Source organism: Mastigoproctus giganteus, chromosome 2 (assembly GCF_048544385.1).
Source record: "Mastigoproctus giganteus isolate SK-2022 chromosome 2, ASM4854438v1, whole genome shotgun sequence".
In the NCBI taxonomy this organism is placed as follows: Eukaryota; Metazoa; Arthropoda; class Arachnida; order Uropygi; family Thelyphonidae; genus Mastigoproctus; species Mastigoproctus giganteus.
Window position 1 is genome coordinate 242441334 of NC_143576.1, and position 20346 is coordinate 242461679.

General features: G+C 40.4%; 1 protein-coding gene across 1 annotated transcript in view; it reads right to left on the minus strand.

The window, feature by feature from the left end:
- LOC150090315 (immunomodulatory peroxidase-like) overlaps nt 1-20346 on the minus strand; it is a 196393-nt gene that overhangs the window by 92912 nt on the left and 83135 nt on the right. The gene's annotated exons all lie outside the window — the stretch shown is intronic.

Consider the following 20346-nt stretch of genomic DNA (forward strand, 5'->3'; position numbering starts at 1 on the left):
CACAAAAATCGTACTGGACTCTCAACCATTCAAGTGTTTGCAGAGAAACACATACATCACCACATAGGCACAATTAGATAATGAGATTCAAATATTCCTTAATTAACATGCATCAGTCTGTTGAGCAACAGAGAATGCATGTACACTTGTTTCCTCTCGAAAATGAAAATATAAAGAAATGTAAGATCGAAGTAATGATGTGCGATATTATGAAAGTTTGTTCGGTGCAAATGATCCCATAATTCCTTTTGTTCATAACATTCTATAGATTTTTTTTTTTTTTGTCAGTTTATGGTCTCAACTACATAGCACTAATTTGGAAAGGTTTATGTTCGAGTCCGTCTTGTATTCCAGAAATTTCTGACGGCCTTTTCAGTCAGGACTTTTCCGACTGAAAAGTCGGGAAAATAATGTCCAGTACATTGTTAGGCGGATGGACGTAGCATCGAATGTCCTTCAGTTGGTCTCAAATATGCTTTCTTGGGTTGAGATCGGTGAGTTGAGCGGCCATTGCAGGACGGAGAATTCACTGTCGTATTCTTGAAACCACTTCGCAACCTGTGGCCCAGTGTTAGTGCTGATGTGTTCATGCAAGATGCAGCTTCTTGTGTGTTGCAGTATGCATGGGTACCCGTGACAGCCATCAGCTGCCATAGTCCGTGAATTGCCTTCTCTGAGTTTTCTCAGAACGTTTTTGAGACGAGGAGAAACAACCATGCAACGATACCTAATCTATGACGACACACCCACATTTAGAAGTACCTGAATGCGACACATATACAAATGTGACAGGCCTGCTAGAATGTGTTTCCCACCCAGTGAGATTTTATATTAAATTTGACTTACCTTCTGTGTTTTTTCGTTCATGTAAATAAGAACTATTAAGTCTATTTATAATTTACGTTATATGTATAAGTGTGGTCATGTGTAGTTTGGTTTAGAATATTTATGTTATTCGAGGGGGTATCAAAAAGTTCGTACCCTTATCTAGAAATAATAGCCCTAGAAAGGTGAAACTTCGCAGGATCTTTAATCCTTTTCTATGTACTTTCCATGTATAGTAACACTTTCTATGTGCTTTAAATTTACATGTTTATCATTACTGTGAGTATGAATGGGTATATGTGCGTGAATAAGTATTGGTGTGTATGTATAATTTTGCGTATACGAATATGTATAGGAGTGCATGAATGTGTAGACGAGGGTTCATATGTGTGTGTGAGAACGAACATACGTGTGGGAGTATGTATATGTTCAGAGTTGGCTTGTGTATGTGTGTGAGTTTGGCATGTTAACGCTTGAATATGTATCTGTGTATGTAGATATAAGTGTATATGAGTGAACCCCACACCAGATTCAGCTGGTCTGGCAGGTGCGGGATTACCAAAGAGTAGCACTGCCCACAGTACACTCTCCTTCCCCCCCCGCATTGCACCCTGGCCCTATGACTTTTCCCATCACAAACCGTTCCCTACCCCAAATTCCATACCAACCTTTTCTCCAGGTGCACCCTACCCCCACAAACCTTTCTCTGCTCTAGACAGTCCTCCCACACAGGTGCCCCTCCATCTCTTTAACTTTTTATTTCTTATCATCCACCTACCTTATCTTCATCTGTTTCTCCCCTCCTTAACTGTCTTTCGCTCTCCTTCTCTAATAATAATAATCTTTCAGCGTTTTTTGGGCCCCTCCCAGCAAGCTCAGGCGCAGTGCAGGATTCGCCCCCCCAGAGTCTATATCTATTCCCTACTATACCCGGCTGTCTTCTCCTGGCGGTGGACGGGTAACGTGGGATCCCACTAGGTTCCCCCGAAGCTAAATTCCGGAGAAACAACAGGCGAACACAATCCAACACCACATTACGCAGACAAATTTTTGCATAGGCCCTAGCCGTTGAAATCTCAGGAAACTAGGTGGTAGGGTCTACCAGAGTAAAGCTTCATACTACTGTGTGCCTGGTCTGCCTCTACGGGGCCAAGTGTGGGCAACATTGGGTCTCAGTAGGGGTCCAGCGGCTAAATGGCCAGATGAACAACGATGCACAACATTACACTTATACAAAATCCATACACTTTTAAATTCCTGGCCTTCCTAGTGAACTGGTACACCTACAATGAAAGCAAAGCGGAGATGGGGGAAACCCCTGGTGCCGTTAGACATCAATACACTGTACACTACACTTTATTACGCAGACCAACAACACCCACACTACTCTGGCATTTACAGAGTTTGTACTGCGACACAGAGTGTACCAAATGGAGTTAGGGGGAATCTCGGGTACTGTTTGACAAAAAACGCTATGCACTATACATTGTACAATCCGTATGGATACTAGTCCTACTATTCCTGCATTGTGCCGGATAGTTAGCTGTGCCTCTGTGCTGCGTTGCTGCTGTGTTACGGGACATGCAATATTCACGCCGGGCGTCGACCACACGTAGCTCTCTCACGTGTGATCTTTTTTGTTTGGTTGTTTGACCGCTGTTGAGCCAGTCACGGAATAACTGTGACAAACACAGAACGGGAGCACTTAACCATGTTGGCTGTTACGAGATACTGAGAGCTGCACGTCTTGCCCAACTATTATTCCACGTTCGGTGTCCGAAGGATATCGACGCCGACCCATTTTTCCTTGCAGAGAGACACTCAAAAATTGATCGGTACTTATACGAACTACAATGTTATGTAAGCCGTTTTCGACTTTGAGCCTTCACCGGCGTCACAGACCAGTACAATCCGACGTTTCTAGTGCAAAACTAACTCAGTGTGTACTGGTATATCATGATAAAAGGCATAATTAAATTCCTGTCGGGTAAACCACCAACATGCGTGACTATCTGGACAGGAAATTTCATGAACAATAGATAGATCGCAGTAGGGAGTGCTTTTAAATATCCTCCAAGGCTTGGATTATTTTAACTGGGTGCCTGAAAAATAAGGAATACGCCCAGAAACCGTAAACTGGAGGATTTATGCATGTCGATAAAGAAGAAAGCATACAGAATTTCAACTAACTTGTTGTTTGCTGGGCGAAAAAAAAGATTTCAAAGAATTGTGAATTCTTTGAAATCACTGCAGCATGCGTGGAATGCGAAGGGGCATTATCAAGGTGCAGTCGCACGCCTTTTGACAGCTTTCGTCGTCTTTTGTTCTTTTATAGCAGCATATAGCTTTATTAGGAAGTTGAAATAATACTTCACCATCACAGTACATTCCTTTTGAAGGTAATTTGTTAGTATTACACTGTAGACTATGCTGATCTCAAAAAACTGACAGCATCACCTTGCCAGCACTTAATTGCACCTTTGTCTTTTTAGCTGTGGAGTTTCTGGATCATAGTGATGGATCCAAGTTTCATCCATGGTGAGTAAGCGTAAAAAAAACTCCTCTTGCATTTCTTGGCACATACATTTCATGTGAACATTGTGCCCTTTCCTTCTTCTTGTAAGGAATCAAAAATATGGGAACTCATCTAGCAGACACTTTACTCTTATGGAACCGTTGACGTATGATATCTCCACAGATCGTACACTAGTTTGGAGCTCTGAAGCTAGTTCTTTGATTCTAATACGGCGATCTTCCAGGATTAATGCCTCAATTTTTGCAACACTCTCTTCTCTTACAGCAGTTGCTGGGCGTCCTGGGATTTCTTCATCATGCACTGAGTTTCTTTCAAAATTTCAATTGTTTATGCCAACACTGTAACCTAGGCAGTCTTCTCCACAAATAGCGACTATTTCTTCATTGTAAGTGTTTTCCCTTGAAAAAGAGGAACCGAATCACTGATCTGCATTCTACTTTATCCATTGTGATACATATCTTCATTCAGCACTGCAAAGAAATTAAAAAAAATTAATTGTCAAATCGAAACTAAAGTTTGTCTTGTTGCTAATATATATATATACTTCCTTTAAAATATTTCTTTTATGTTTCGGCTATTATTCCTTTTTGTCTTTTGGCTTTCCGTGTAACTCATATTTACATCTTTATATTAATATGCACATACATAATATATATATATATATATATATATATATATATATATATATATATATATATATATATATATATATATTATTTTATTTTATTTTTTATTTTTGATAGATGCTGAAAAATCCGCCTCTCCTCCATCAGTTGGCCGTTATGTTACTAATACCAATACCAATTTACCCGGCTTATTTTAATGCGATTTTTAAAAGGAATTTTTCTAAGTAAAACATAAATTGTAGAAGACAGACAGTATAATGCATTCTGGATAGCGGAAAATGTATTTAGAATTTAGAATAATATCTTCTTCAGTAGTCATAGGATACTTAAAAGTTTAAAACTTAAATTAACATGATAAAATAAATAGCAAACGCGAACCGTTCTCCCTTCCCAGTTAAAAATTTCCCAGATAAACCATAAGTTAATGAAGTTACACATATGTACCTATGGCAATTCGGCCTGTCACTAAATCCAAAAGACTGCGATGATCATTATTGGTTGAACAGAACATGATCCACTGTCCGATTATCCTGTAGGGCAGCTGCACCTCGGCCTGGATTTATGGGGTTCCCAAAGGAAAAGAGGAATCCTATCTTGAGAGTCAATAAAGAAACTTTGCACCGAGGCCCACGCTTTTGATCATACGCCGCTCTTACTGATGTACAGAAAGGTCGTTGTTACTGAAATAAAGGAGGCAAGTATCCGAGGAAATCCCTGATATGCTGTTAGTTAGATATGCTGTTAGTTTCCAGAAGGAAATATGCTGTTAGTTTCCAGAAGGAAATATGCTGTTAGTTTCCAGAAGGAAAATAATTCGGTAAGTGATCTTCTTGTTCTCCATTGATTTAGGAGAAAAAACTGTTTAAGGTAGTCCTCTAAATGGAAAAAAATGTCGATAATTACTCACAAATTTTGCATTGAAAAATACTAATATCTGCAGCGGAAGTGACTTTTCAGAGATTATTGTATCAATATTTACTTGGTCTGAATCGCTATTATGAGAAGACGAAGTGAGAGAGTGAACTGAGTTAAATACTATTGATTTGTTAATTGAATAATTCATGTAATAAACCGGGTTACAAGTATTGGCTGCCTTGGATTGTTTAATTGAAGACCGTGGATATGGTTGCAATTAATTGAAGTCAAAAAAGGGCGAGACAAATTATATGCATAAAATATTTTAATTTCTAATATGGTGTTCGGTTGACCGTACACCATATTTAAATTATAAACTTGTGTTAAAATAGGTATATGTTATGATTTGTGTTAAATGAAGTACAATTAGAACATATAAATGATTATTGAAGGAACAAGGAACTAGAAGAATTTAGTCGTTATTTCAAAGATGAACTATTTTGTGGTCTATTTTGAGGACTTTAGTTAACCAAATAGCAAATTATGCATTACGGAATGGTGTGTGTGTGAGGTAGAGAATTATCTATACCTGCAGTTGGCAAAGCTTCCACCTTGGACGAGTATCGCCCGTGTTATAAGCAACTCTTAATAATTGTAAATACGTCAATAGGATTTTAATTAATTAAGTTCTCTTTGGTTTAAATTATCGCTGTGTTTATTATTGGATAGTTATAATTGGGAAAAATACTGTCCACCAATTAAACGCCTCTCAGAACCTGAAATAAAAGATTAGCATTAGCATTAGTAGAGGCATATGATGCAAGAAAGCAAGCTTATTCAGAATCAGCCAAAAAAAAAAAAAAAAAAAAAAAAAGCACAACCACTACTCCCATTTCACCCCTCCGTTCGTTCGAAATACCTGTCCAGCTGAGCCTTAAATTTGTTTAGGCTATCAACTTCAACAACAAGTGATGGAAGTCTATTCCACAAACCAACTGCCCGCTGGCTAAAGGAAAATTTCCGCACATCTATCCGACATCTGTCCTTCCTCAATTTGAATTTATGCCCTCTCAGGTGATTATTCTGAGCAAGAGGAAGAATCCCATCGGCATTGAGCATGCTCAAGCCATTCAAAGCCTTATACACCTCTATCAGATCACCTCGCCGATGCCTAGTCTCAAGACTGTAATTTGGAAAACTTAATCCTTTCTTCGTAAGAGCAACCCTTTGTTCCATTCACTAATCTTGTTGCCCTCCTCTGTACTCGTTCCAGCAGCTCTACATCCTTCTTGAAATGAGGTCTCCAGACCTGTATACAGTACTCAAGGTGTGGCCTGACCAATGCCTTATACAAGGGAATAATCACATCTCTATCCCTACTAGAAACATTCCTGTATATCATTGACAAGACACCATGAGCTACTCTTGCAGCTCGTCTGCACTGCTCAGAGAACTTCATATCGGCCTGCACAATTACCCCCAGGTCCTTTTCATTCTCTACCACTGTCAGCGTAGTACCACAGAGTTGATACGTTGATCTGGGGTTACTGTTTCCCATATGTAGTACTTTACATTTGTCAATGTTAAACTTCATTTGCCACCTCTCAGCCCATCTGCTCAACCTTTCCAGATCCTGTTGCAGCAGCATAGCATCAGTAGTGTCCTTAACAACCCTGCCAACCTTTGTATCGTCTGCAAACCTGGACATTAAGCTTGATATACCACCATCTATATCATTAATAAATACAGAAAACAACAATGGACCCAACACTGAACCCTGAGGAACTCCACTAATAACATTAGTCCATGATGAGCAGTGTCCATTGATTACCACTCTCTGTCTTCTGCCACTCAACCATCCCTTTATCCATAGCAGCAATTTGCCTCCAATGCCACACTGCTCCAATTTGTGCAGCAGTATCAAAAGCCTTTCTAAGATCCAAATATATAATATCAAAGTTATTCCCTGCATCCAGTTCTTTTGTGACTACATCATAGTATCCATTCAAATTGGTCAGACAAGACCTGCCCTTAACAAAACCATGCTGTGTCTGAGCTATAACTGAATTCTTGTCCAGATGATCCTGCAGTGCTTCTTTAACCAGTGCCTCCATTAATTTTCCTGGAACCGAAGTTAAACTAACAGGTCTATAATTACTTGTGTCAATCTTTGATCGTCCTCTGTGAACTGGGGTTACATTTCCACATCTCCAGTCTATGGGTACCTCCCCTGAGTCCAAAGAAGCTCTCATAATTATGGCTAGGGGTTTGCTTACTTCCTTTGCTGCCTCCTTTAATATAACTGGATAGATCCCATCCACCCCGGGTGCTTTTTTATGTTTATCTTCAACAATTTCTCCTCCACTTTCCTCTCAGTTATTAGAAAATCATCTAGCTCACTGCCAATGTTTGCTTCACCTACGACATTCCCCTTCCTGAATAACTCCTCATGTGTGAATGTCGATGCAAAATATTCATTTAGTTTGTTAGCTACCTGAGCAGGATCATCAACAGTTGAACCATCAACATCCAGTGGACCAATCTGATTCATCCCTTTCCTTCTTGAGTTTAAATAGGTAAAGAACTCTTTTCTGTTTTTCTTTGCATCCTTTGCCAAGGATTTCTCATAATCTGCCTTTGCCTGCCTAATCTCCTTTGTGACTTGGTTACAGACCAACTTATATCTATCATAGGCTTCCATGTCACCCATTAATTTGTATGTATCCCATGCATTTTTCTTCTCTGCCATATGTCTCATTAGTTCATCTGACAACCATTTAGGCCTGAACCTTGAACAATATTTCTTGGTTGGTATGTAAAGCCTGGTATCTTCCAAGATTAGTTCCTTGAATGCTTCCCATTTTGAATTTGCTGTTGGTAACATCATCAGTTGATCCCACTGTATAGAATTTAAATACTGTCTCAGCCCATCATAGTCGCCTTTACGAAAGCAAAAACCCTTCCCTTTACCTCTGATGGTAGTTACCTCCTTGAGTAAATCCCACTTCAGCACACTGTGATCACTGCCACCTAGTGGTTCCTTTATCTGCAGATTCTTAATGCATGAAGAATCACTACTGATAATCAGATCAAGAGTATTACTCCGTCTAGTTGCCTCCCGAACATGCTGGTGTAGAAAACAATCATCCAATAAATGCACAAAAGCCTTGCTAGTGTTTGAGTGACCAACCCACAAATGCCAGTCAATATCTGGGAAATTAAAATCCCCCATTATAAGACTCTCTGATTTACTGGCCCATTCTATTTCCCTGTACAGTATCTTATTATACTCATCAGAGTCATTAGGCCTATAGCACACTCCTACTCTCAATTTTGATTTACCCATGCTTATGTCACACCAAACTGAGTCGACACTGCACTGTCCAGCGATGTCGACTGGCTTCACTTCCTTGGTTTTTATGAGTTTCTTAACTAATAGCATAACCCCCTCCTCCCTTCCTATCCTGTCTAACCTTTCTGTAGACGTTGTACTCCCCAAATTGCAGTTCTGCATTCCTTATATCTGTGTGACACCATGTCTCTGATATCCCAACAATATCTGCCTTTGATGTTTTGAGCAAAACCTCAAATTCATCAAATTTATATACTAAACTCCTAGCATTGGTGTACACGCAAGTATACATGCACCTGTTTCTATTCTTAGCTACCCTAACACAACCCATGTGTTTACTTGTACCGCAATGACTTCCAGCAGTCTCTGAAATATCCTGCATATTGTTTTTCAGGCTTCTGCTCATTCCAATAGAAGCAGTGCAAGAATCTCTTTCACCTCTGCAAGTGGCTACTGTTAATCTATTTGTCTTTGTCTCCCCCCAAGCTAGCAGTTTTCCGACCCACCTAACACTGTCCCTTTAGCATCAGCAAATATTCTTGCACCCTTTCTATTTAAGTGTATCCCATCCCTGTAGAAGCAATCTCTCCTGTTAACAAGTACAGTCCAGGCAGAAAAAAATTAACCCATTGAGCCTTGCACAATCTTTCCAGGGCCGAATTGATCGACAAGGCTCTCAACATATACTCCCTCCTATCGTGTCTGGGCAGAATTGCAGACACTTTCAGATTCAACCCTACTTCACGGCTTTTTTTCAACAGTGACCTGTACTTGTTAAGTAATTCCGCTGGTCTCCTACTCTTAATATCATTAGTGCCAACGTGTACAACTATATCACCTTTTGTGCCCTTAAAAGATGATATCCGCTCTACAACGTCATCAACCTTTGCCCCTGGCAGACATATCTTGGTCCTGTTCCACCTATCCTTTTTACAAAGCATGTTCCCCGTTTCCCTGACAATAGAGTCACCAACAACTACTAGTTCCTGTGGGACCAGCGCATTCTGCCTTGGGGGCTGCCTGTGTTGCAAGATGACCAAGTGCAATCTCTGGCTTTGATGTGGGCAGCTGAGAGCTTGATGGGCCCCTCAATTTATTTCCTTTGAGGGCATCCACCCTGTCCTTCAAGGTCTCATATAGGCCCATAACAACGCTGAGTTTTCGCCTAATTTCCTTGCACTCCTTGCATTGTGCACACACAAAGACATCCCCCATGGCAGTATCATGTCCCGTACCTGAATGCTACGCAAACATCAAGCAAACAGTGCATCTTAAAAGGCTGTGATTCAGAGGGCAACTTCCCCCCTCAGTTCTCCCCTGAGCCACAGCACTCCTATTAGCTTGAGCCTTTTGCTTTGCTGCTCTGGTTTGAGTCATGATTTCGATTTAATGTCAATAAAATTACAATTTCAGAACAAAATTAAAACCTTAAACTTGTAAAACCTTAAACGTTATAACTAACAAGGTTATAACGCTATATTTATTTTTCAGTATCGAGTGTTATCTACGAGTTCCCTTTATATAACTTCCGTATCAAGTTATGTATTAATTATTTGTTACATTTGTACTCTAAGTCGTTATATATATATAGTTAAAAGTCCAATTTAATTGACAATGAAGTTTAACAAGATTAATAGATTTACTGATTAATTGACAATATTATATTATGCACTATACTATACAAAGCTAATGCTATCGAATTTCGGATATGCTGTATCGTGTTACAATGGCGGTAATTACGAACGGTACTTCTACGGACTCTTTTAAGTATTGATTTACTTCCAAATCTCGCTGTCTCAATTTAGAATAAACCAAGGATCCTGACTAGGTCTATAGCTACTTATAGATAATAATTTGATATAACAATTGGTTAATAAATCGGCTAAATACGGTTAAAAACCTCTCGTTCAACGGAGCTGCAATTTGTAACACGTGGATTTGATACCGTTACCGATACTAAGTAATACCCACAAAATCTCTATCAAGATGATATAATAAACATACAGTTATGTTGTCAGATGCATTGTGGACCTCAGTGCTCATGTACAATGTTACATGTCTTGCATCACTGGGAGTCCCCCCTCCTCAACTCCAGGGACCCCACCATTGCGCGTCGAACAGCACAACAATTAATCATAACTGGTAACAGATACATCCACTTACACATGTGCCTTGTTTCATTCATCATCTTGTCAGTGAAAGGACAGATGTAGAATAGATGTGCGGAAATTTGCCTTTAGCCAGCGGGTGGTTAATTGCTGGAACAAACTTCCATCTGTCGTTGTGGAAGTTGATAGGTTAAATAAATTTAAGGAGGAACTGGACAGGCATTTGGAGGGAATGGTGTGATTTTTTTTTTGGCTGATGCTGCATAAGCTCCTACACTTGCTTTCTTGCATCATGTGCCACTACTACTACTATTACTAGTGCTCAGTCAGCTGATAACATTTGTCTCGGGATTGACGAGGTAATAAAAATAGTAAAAATACAAATGGCCGCCCCCAGATAAATAAATCGATCCCCAGACCTCTTTGTATATGAGGGTCAGACCTGAATCATAAAGTTCTGACCCTCATATATAAAGCGATCTATGTCCTGATAGTTTGCTACGGTGCCTCCACCTGGTACAGACAAGCTACACTGGCAAGAAACAAACGGAAGCTGGATACAATTCAAAGGTTTATGCTGCTATCAATTAACAGGGCGTTCTGCACTGTTTGCAGCCCTATCTTGCCAGCTCTAACAGGATGTCAGCCACTCTACCTGGAAATAGTCAGGTGAGGCCTATTCTACCACCTTAAGGAAAGGAACGCCAGCCGAAATAGTAAATCTCCAGCTGGATCTTGCAAATGACCCCAAGATTGAGAAGAGGAGAGTCATCCAACACCTACAAGCGATATAGCAACAGAGCTGGGAAACTGCGCAGAAAGGAGACATCGCGAGATGATTCCTCCCAACTATAAACCAAACTCACCCAGAGCTCCCTCCTTGGTTCTCGCCTGGTCTGCACATGACATTTATCATCGCTGGACACGGTCCCTTTCGTTAGAAACTTACGGCTATTTGGATTGAAAGAGATCCGGGATGCCATTGTAGTGAAGAAGAGTTCTGGGGGCATCTCATGTATAAGTGCCCCGCCTATGACAACAATAGACTCAAATTCTTTACCGCAATTCAAAGGAATCCACGTGATCAGGAGTTCTCGCTGCTGCTTGATGAAAACACGTGCAAGGCATTAACCGTTTATGCGCAGGAAATCTCACTGAGGCGAGCCAAGATTGCTGAAATGAGAACAGCGTTGGATTATGCTCCCCAGGGTCTAAATCAGACAGGCGTGGATTAGCTCCTTCACTGCTAGAGGACTCTGCCCTGACAACCTGCTACCTTTAAAGGTAGGAACACAGTGGCTGAGGCGGGATACTGCTGCAAACCCCTTATAGGGTAGGATCAGCCAGCACCGTTCTGGTGCGGGATTGCTGCCACTCTGGAGAACCTTGGTGCGGTGCGGAATTTAGACTTTAACCCACAAGCGTTGGATACTGTTTGCACTCCCTGAGTGCGGGATACAGAGTCCACTGGCGTCTGGTGATCATGCACAGGCACCTGTTCCCTGCAACATTTAACTCCCACTCCCAGACCCCTATTTTCGCCTCACAAAAAGCGGACTCCTCAACTTTCAGTCCGCCCTCCTTTCCTCTCTTATCTGTACCTCCGTTTTATGTTTCCTTTTTTTTATTTTTTTATACTTGGCCTCTGTGAGGAAGCTCAGGCGACCCTGGCAAAAGCCAGCCAGAGAGTATGATGGGCAGCCTTGTTCACCTCCCATTGGTGGTAGCGAGTAACGTGGGGTCCCACTAGGGGCTGTGCGGCCAAACAACCAGAGACACGACAACAAAACATAACACTACTCTGACAGAAACCAGACATTACACTTTTTCTGTCTTTTACAGAGATTCTGTACTTCTTCACAAAGTAACATGGCGCAGATGTGGGAAACCACGGGTAGCGCCTTCCACAAAACACTGTGCGTCTATGTCCCCCCCCCCCACGGAAACATATGTAAATTCATTGAAAGACAATTCGTTGTACGACAGTTCGGTGCATGACAGTTCGCTGTATGCGACAATTTGGTGCATGATAGTTCGGTGTTACGAGGCAATTGATTTTGATTTTGTTAATGTGTCGTAGCCACAAATTGCCTTGCAACAAATTGACACGATTCTCTTCCTTCCTCCCAAACACATACCCACACAGAAATTATATGAAATGGAATTTTTATTAATGTCTTTATTGAAAAATAACATGGATACCCCTGCGTGTTCGCGTATCTTGTGAATTATGTTCCGATAAATTATGAACAACTGAATTATACAAAATTTGTATATCATAAATTTTATTGCGATTTATATGTTATTATCTCGGTTTTGAAGTTTAAAGTTTAAAGATGCCCTATTGTAAGCCAATTTCATTCACCAACTTATCCTATAATATGTAAGCTATTAAACTACACGAAGCTGAGTGTTACAAGATAAAACCCCCCACTGAATACTGGTTATACAGTCAGCTATGTGATATGTGATTAATTGTCATTTAATTGCTTTAAAGCACAACTTTCCAAAATGGTGTCCTGTGGTGCCCCAAAGGGTGTCGCCATATTTTCAAAACATTAAGCGAAAGGAAATCAGAGTGAAAACAATGCATATAGCATTGTTTTCACTCTCATTTTCATTTATTATTTATTTTCGTTGAATACATTGATGTAATAGATTGAGTCAAATACAATCATTAAGCAACACATTAAAACTTTTAAGATATTTATTTAAACCCGGGGAATCATACTCGTCAGTCAGTGAGCTTTGGATACAACTTATCTCCTTGAATGCCTGAAAACTAACGTGTTGGATTTCAAAGGCCTTGGTTAAGTTTGTTAGTAGTACATTTTCTTTTTCTCTTACTACTTCTCTTTCTCTTTCTTTTTCTCTTACTTTTTAAGAGAGAAATAAGGAAATAAAAGGTGTAAATAATTATTATTCATTTATTTAAAAAGAAAAGAATTGCAACATATCTCACATATAATATAATGAAACAACAAACAAAAATAACAAAATCATTCTGTAATTCTGCAAATAAACTTTAAATTCTAAATAATGGTAAAGTTAGAAAATGATTCCTCTGTTCTATTTTCTTTAAAATATTCCGTAATATTTTGTAGACATTCGAAAGCTTCGTGTAAATCCAAATTCCTTTTTTGGAGCATTTTACTTCCCCAATTAATTTTATTTAAAATATCATGCCAAATTATAATTGAATAAAGCAACGTAAGATGTTATTTTTATGGCTATTGATTTAGCATGATTCTTTACATCCATATCTATTTTCGTCTTCAGTGATTTCAAGCATCGTAAATTTCTTCTATTTGGTCTTTGTTCTACTTTACCATCGGGTGATATACAAAGGGTTAAGTGATAAATTAGTTATATATTTTTGAAGTACGTTCCAACGAGGGGTTGATGATGAGAAAAAATTTAATTCCTGAACAATTCAGAAAAAAAATCAACTATATCCAGGGGCTCACATCTGGTGAGTATGGGCTTGGCAGAGCCATGGTTCTGAGTTGGATATCATCATCATTCTTCTCTTTCTTGGTGATTCCCTTCTAATTCTCTCTCTCTCACTCACGGTAACTCAGTTTTTTTTTTTTTTTGGCTGGTGCAGCAAAAGCCTCAGGCTTCCTTGCTCCACATGGTTACGAATAATACTGCTGGTATGGACTATACTAGCAGACGACCACTACGGCATCGTCTAACCAAGGTTCATCGGCGTAAAAGACTCGCCTGGTGCAAAGGGCATGCAAGTTGTACGTTAGAAGACTGGTAGAAGGTGTGCTGGTTGGATGAGTCACGTTATTTGCTTCACACCGTGGATGGTCTTGTACGGATTTGGCGACAACAACAAGACGCTCTTGATCAATCGTGCATGGTATCAAAAGTGCAGGCAGTTGTATGGTGTGGGGCATGTTTCACTGCAGGAACTTGGATCCCTGGTGCAAGTGGAACAACCAATGTATCAGTGGTCTCTGCTATCGTCAACTGCTTGTTGACTGTGTACACCCCGCTATGTTACACGTTTTCTCGAATGGCGACGGTGTGCAGGAATGGTTTGAGGAACATAGTTCTGACTTCCAGCATATCGATTGACCTCCGAACACCACCGATATCAATCCCATAGAGCACTTGTGGGGACACTATGGAAAGGCATATCAGGCGTCTGGATACACCAATCACCTCCATACCTGCATTGCTGACCGCATTACACGCAGCTGTGTGTAATGACAGCATTACACAGAGCTTGGTTGGCCCTACCTTCCGAACGCTTCCGACATCTTATTGAATCAATGCCATGTTGGATAGCTGCTGGACTGAGGGCAAAAGGGGGACCTACGAAGTATTAGGTAGGCGGTCATAATTTAGTGATCACTCAGTTAGTGCTTATGTCTCTAAATACAAATCTTAAGTATCACAATAATAACCCCAGGAGTTCACATCCGGTGAGCATGGATTTAGCACACCCAGGGTCCTGAGCTGGATATCATCATTCTTCTCTTTCTTGATGATTCCCTTCTACTTTTAACTCCCTCTCATGGTAACTAAATTTTTTTTTTTTAGCTGGTGCAGACAAAAGCCTCAGGCTTCCTTGCACCACATGGCTAATAATAATAATAAGTATTATTATTATTATTATTATTATTTTATATAATTATAATTAATATTTATATTATATTTTATAATTAATAATTATAATTACAAAAAAGGAGTGCGAGTCTCTTAACCAGTGATTAAGAGACTGGACAACCAGCATGATGGACCCGGGTTCGAATCCCCCTTCAAGGCGAACGCGGTTCTATTGCGCTGGTAGACCGATATAATATGGCGCCTCCGTAGCCAGGTGGGAAGGAGCACCAGTGTGTAGCACACGCTTCTTGATTAGACCGGGGTTCGAGCCCGTCACCACCAAATACGGAGGATGCGGAAAGGTCAGGGAATGACCACCGCACATCCCCGGAGCAATATGGCCTTAGTTGCTAATGCTCCTAAAAAAAAAACCAAATAACAATAATAATAATAACCGATATAATAATAACATTAAATGATGATAAAAAAAAAAAAAAAAACAGCGCGAAAGTTACTCCATTCGACTTACCTTCCACAAGGTCGGAGTGACGGCTGAAGCAGATAGTGGCGCCATCTGGTGTCACTCCCAAAAATAAACCACTGGACATAAGCCGAAGCTAAACAAATCAAAATCCTCCATAGATGGATGATGTCGCAAAGAAATATTATTCATACTGCATCGAGTGTGGCGCAAGATAAAGTCACTCGCTTTCAGGTCTTAGGTAGTGGGGTCGGCTCGAAAAGTTGGAGGCAGTCTTCCGAGCAAGACATTGGAGCAAGTGGCGTTGTCCCGTAAGGCTACCACAAGAGAAGGGCAAGACCATCCAGCCCCACTAACTGGAAGTGCTTCCTGCGCAACTGCGCTGGTGACCACCCAGGAAGGAAGAAAACGCCAACGCATGAAGTGGAGCATTGAAATGAATACGTACATCATGCGAGCATACTATGAAGTAATCAGGCTAGAGACCAGTATGACAATGGAACGATACCCGGATATTCAGGTCACCGAGGAGCGATTAGCAGACCAAAGAAGGACCATCGTCACGAAGAACCTAATAGTCCCTGCCATCTTGGAAGAAATCAAACAGGATGTCAGCGATCAACTACAAAGCACAAAGAATATGGTCAATATGGAACCAGAGGAGGAACAGCATACCATGGAACAAGAGGAGGAACAGCAAGAAGGAATACAACCCAGAGTAGCTGAAGTGGAAACAGACGAAGCCATGATATTCACAATAGAAGACGAGTGGAAGAAGGCCCTAACAGAATTCGAAGGAATTGACCCCACAAGAACCCACGTGATACCTAAGCAGAGGCCAAATAAAATCCGTGGAGAGTAACAGACCACCTCAATCGGCAAATAATGCCACATTACTTTGACAACAATCGTGCGACGCTGGAGGCTATCCACGCAGCCGCATACTGTGCTGCCACAGCAGCAACTAGGATTAATGGAAAAGAAACGAAAGACCAGCAGCAGAAGAACCGAAAAGAGAAGAAACCACCAACTTGGGAAAGAAGATTTCAGCAGAAGATTTAAGAGTCAAGATAGGTCAGTTGACCCAGTACCAACAGGATAATAGAAGTAAGAAATTGACTGGAAAGGTGAAGAGCATCCTCAAGAGAGACAGCGTCCACAGCAAACATGAGAACAGAAATCAGAGAATAGGAGAATACTTGGACACACTGAAGCAGAACTTCCTCGCGATCAGCAAGAGATGACACAGATACAAAGAGAGCTCTCAGAGGAAAATAAACAACCGAATCTTCGATGAGCCTTCTACAGGCGCATCGAAGATAAAACCTGTAAAAGGAGAAGACGACATTTGAACCCTTCGAAAAACCATTTCCATCTCCTGTTTACTTCTGTTTTCGTAAGAACCTTACTAGTCTGATCTTTTACTACTCTTATTGCTCTTATATCCTGCTGAACCGTGTCCTGGCGACCTATATCTTAAATTTCCCTTCTTTATTGTTAATACTATTATACCATTCTTCCACAGCTCCGTCCCTGGTTTTAGTTAATGACTATTTACCTCTGCGAACGTCATTGGGGGATCTGAACCGATCTTTCACCCCCTCCCCCAGTGTTCAGTCTCCCTTCCCTCTCTAGTTATCTTGCGATTAGCGTTTGACCCTTTTCAAAACTACACAAGCCCCACACAAAAAAAAATAATAATAATAAAAATTTAACTCTACCCCGCATAATTTATATCTCTTTCGGCCTGACCCAATTTCTAGTGTTTCTCCCACACACTTTTTTTTTTCAGGTCCTTGCCTCTGAAATCTGAAGAAATTAGGTGGCAGGACCTGCCAGAGTAAATAGTAAATCTCTAAAATACTGGTGTACCTGGTCTGCCTCCACGAGGTATAGTGTTGGCAACGGTGGGTCTCATTTGAGACCCAACGGCTAAAAGACCAGATGGGCAGATGGGCTAAGAAGTGGCAACTGAAATTTAACCTTGACAAATGCAAAGTACTGCATATGGGTAGAAGTAACCCCAGAGAAACGTACCAACTGTGTGGTACTACACTTAAGGAGATAGAATATGAAAAAGACCTGGGAGTAATTGTGCAGGCAGATATGAAGTTTTCTGAGCAATGCAGAGGGGCTGCCAGGGCAGGTCATGGGATTTTGTCAATGATATATAGGAGTTTTGCTAGCAGGGAAAAGGAGGTGATTGTCCCTCTGTATAAGGTAATGGTCAGGCCACGCCTTGAGTACTGCGTACAGGTCTGGAGGCCTCATTTTAGGAAGGATATAGATTTACTTGAGCGTGTACAGAGAAGGGCAACAAGATTGGTGAGGGGAATGAAGGGATCCTCTTACCAAGAGAGGCTTAAGTTCTGCAAATTGCAGTGGCTGGATACTAAGCACCTGCGCGGTGATCTGATTGAGGTCTATAAGGCCTTGAATGGGTTGATTACGCTAAATTCTGAGGGGATCCTTCCACCTGTTCAGATTACGAACCTAAGGGGGCATAAATTCAAATTAAGAAAGGACACATGTAGAATAGATGTGCGGAAATTTGCCTTTAGCCAGCGGGTGGTTAATTGCTGGAAAAAATTCCATCTGTCGTTGTGGAAGTTGATAGGTTGAATAAATTTAAGGAGAAACTGGACAGGCATTTGGAGGGAATGGTGCGATTTTTTTTGGCTGATGCTGCATAAGCTCCTACACTTGCTTTCTTGCATCATGTGCCACTACTACTACTACTATTTAGCACAGAAATGTTGGCTTGAAACGCATGTGCATTACTGCACTCCCTCACTTGACTATTCGGCTATTCGGACCAAAATATGCAAGGGAAAACCTCCAAGCAGAAATATTTATCTAAATCTCTATCTTCACTAAAACGTTACTTCATTATTTCCTCTTTCAGATCAGATTTCAGAGAGGAAAGTACATACAGCTGCAATGCCATTTCCGCTTGCAACAACATCCCATCAGAATACATGTTAATGAGACGCCCCATCAATTGCTGCAGCTATCTCTCCACATCTGAATGCTAACATAGACGCTCTCGACCATATTGAATATACACAGTACCCTCCCAGAAATATCAGAACACTCCAACCATTAAATGCCACGTTGACAGCCAACAGATAGTGAAAAGTCATTTCTGTAGTGTACGCAAAGAAAGGTTGATGTACACATACCTTTTGTAAGATTAATTGAAGGACATTCGATTATCAGAATGATTTTCTGATTATTCTCCTCTAATCAAGCGGATTGCCTGAACAGTGTTACTTGGGCTGGAGAATAAATTGACAACTTTAGAATCGCCTACAGATCAGGAATCTCTGAGAATAAGGATATTTTTGCAATCGTTTGTGAAGAATAATTTGCTATTATAAGAAATGATTAAGAAATCATTATTTATTTATTAACATATTTTATAACCTAAAATTATGCTTAAATTATAAGCACCACTTTCGATCTGCCATTTTGAAACTACACTGAAATTGATCCCCATTTTTTCCCTACGGTTAAAGAAGAGAAAATAGTCTCATTAGAATTTCTTTTTAATTGATAAGATTGGTAGTTATCTCTTGGTCAATTCTGGCTAATGGGTTTATTTCTTTTTACTGTTGAGGTCTTTGTCTAACATCAAAGTTATGAATTCTGGGTCCCAGAGATGCACCTGGATAATTCTAGGTGTTAGAGGGTGATGGTTACTGTTTGGGAACCTGGCGTTTATGACTATGGGCAAAGTATTAACAAAATCTTAATAACCAAAAAAGTTATGAAATGGTAATTAATGAACTAGTAGCAAGTCAGTGTGTTTAGGATATGCTCCGTTGAAACTATTTAATGATAAAGAGGACTGAAAGTTAGTTCTTTTTTTTTTATATAGTTGCGCTGTGCTTGAATTTTGTCTACACCTAGTTGAACTATCAAGGTTTAGTTAAACTACACTGGTGTGCAAAATTTAAAGACAAGTCAGGTTTTCACCTGTAGCTTCTCATAGGAGTGGCCGGGATATGGGAAAAGCATACCAAAGGAACATCGTGAGGTACAGAAATGATAAAGGAAACAACATCGACATAACAACGGAAACAAAACGGTACAGAGGGACTTTATTCAAAAATGGCAAAATAGCACTGGCTGCCATGATACAGATGCATCACTGCCAAGGATAGAACATCAAAGGGAAGAGGTGGTTCTTTGTAGAAGATATGGCCACCCCTAATGTCGATGCACCCCTCCCTCTTCCCACTCCAGCCGCTAGGTCGCGCTGCCATCGAAACACTGAACCAAACTGAGCAGGGGGCAGTCTGTCTCCGCTAGGGGGCGCAGCCATCGAAAAACTTTGAATCGATTTTAATTGGGACAGTCGCCGGTAGGCGGCGCCACCGTCGCGCACATATGATGGAACTCTGAAGGTGAAACGTCATCAATCACGTGAATCCTTTCCATGATCATTTGCGCAATTACTTCTCAGTACTTTGCTGTTTTTGGCTTCCTATGATCCTTGCGCTCACTGAATTTCGTTATTTTTAAAATTTGCTGCTGGATGGTAGCACATGTATATTTTAAAAAGAATTTTAGTGGTATTTGAACCCAATTTTAAATGAGAAGACTATTTTAAGCAACATGTTAATGTTATTTTAGGCAATAAATTAATTAGTGCTATTTTGAATTGTTGTTTTTACTTTAAAGTATTCATGAACAAATCAATGGTATTATTTGAACATAAAGTATTCACGACCAATATTTTTAACCAATAGTATTTTGTCAGTTGAAAGTGATTTTCAATAGAATTTTTAATGAAAAACAGAATTATAATGAACGAGGTCTTTTATTGAACACTGTTAACAAAATTAGTTAATAAGTATGACCTTCGTGAACAAGGTTACAGGCTGGCAAACGTCTCGACAGGGAGTCGAATGGTGGCGAAGGTCACCTTGGTGAACACTGAACTTTGCTTCTTGCACTTTTGCTGTGAGTTGAACAACAGTTTTTCTGGGTTGAGA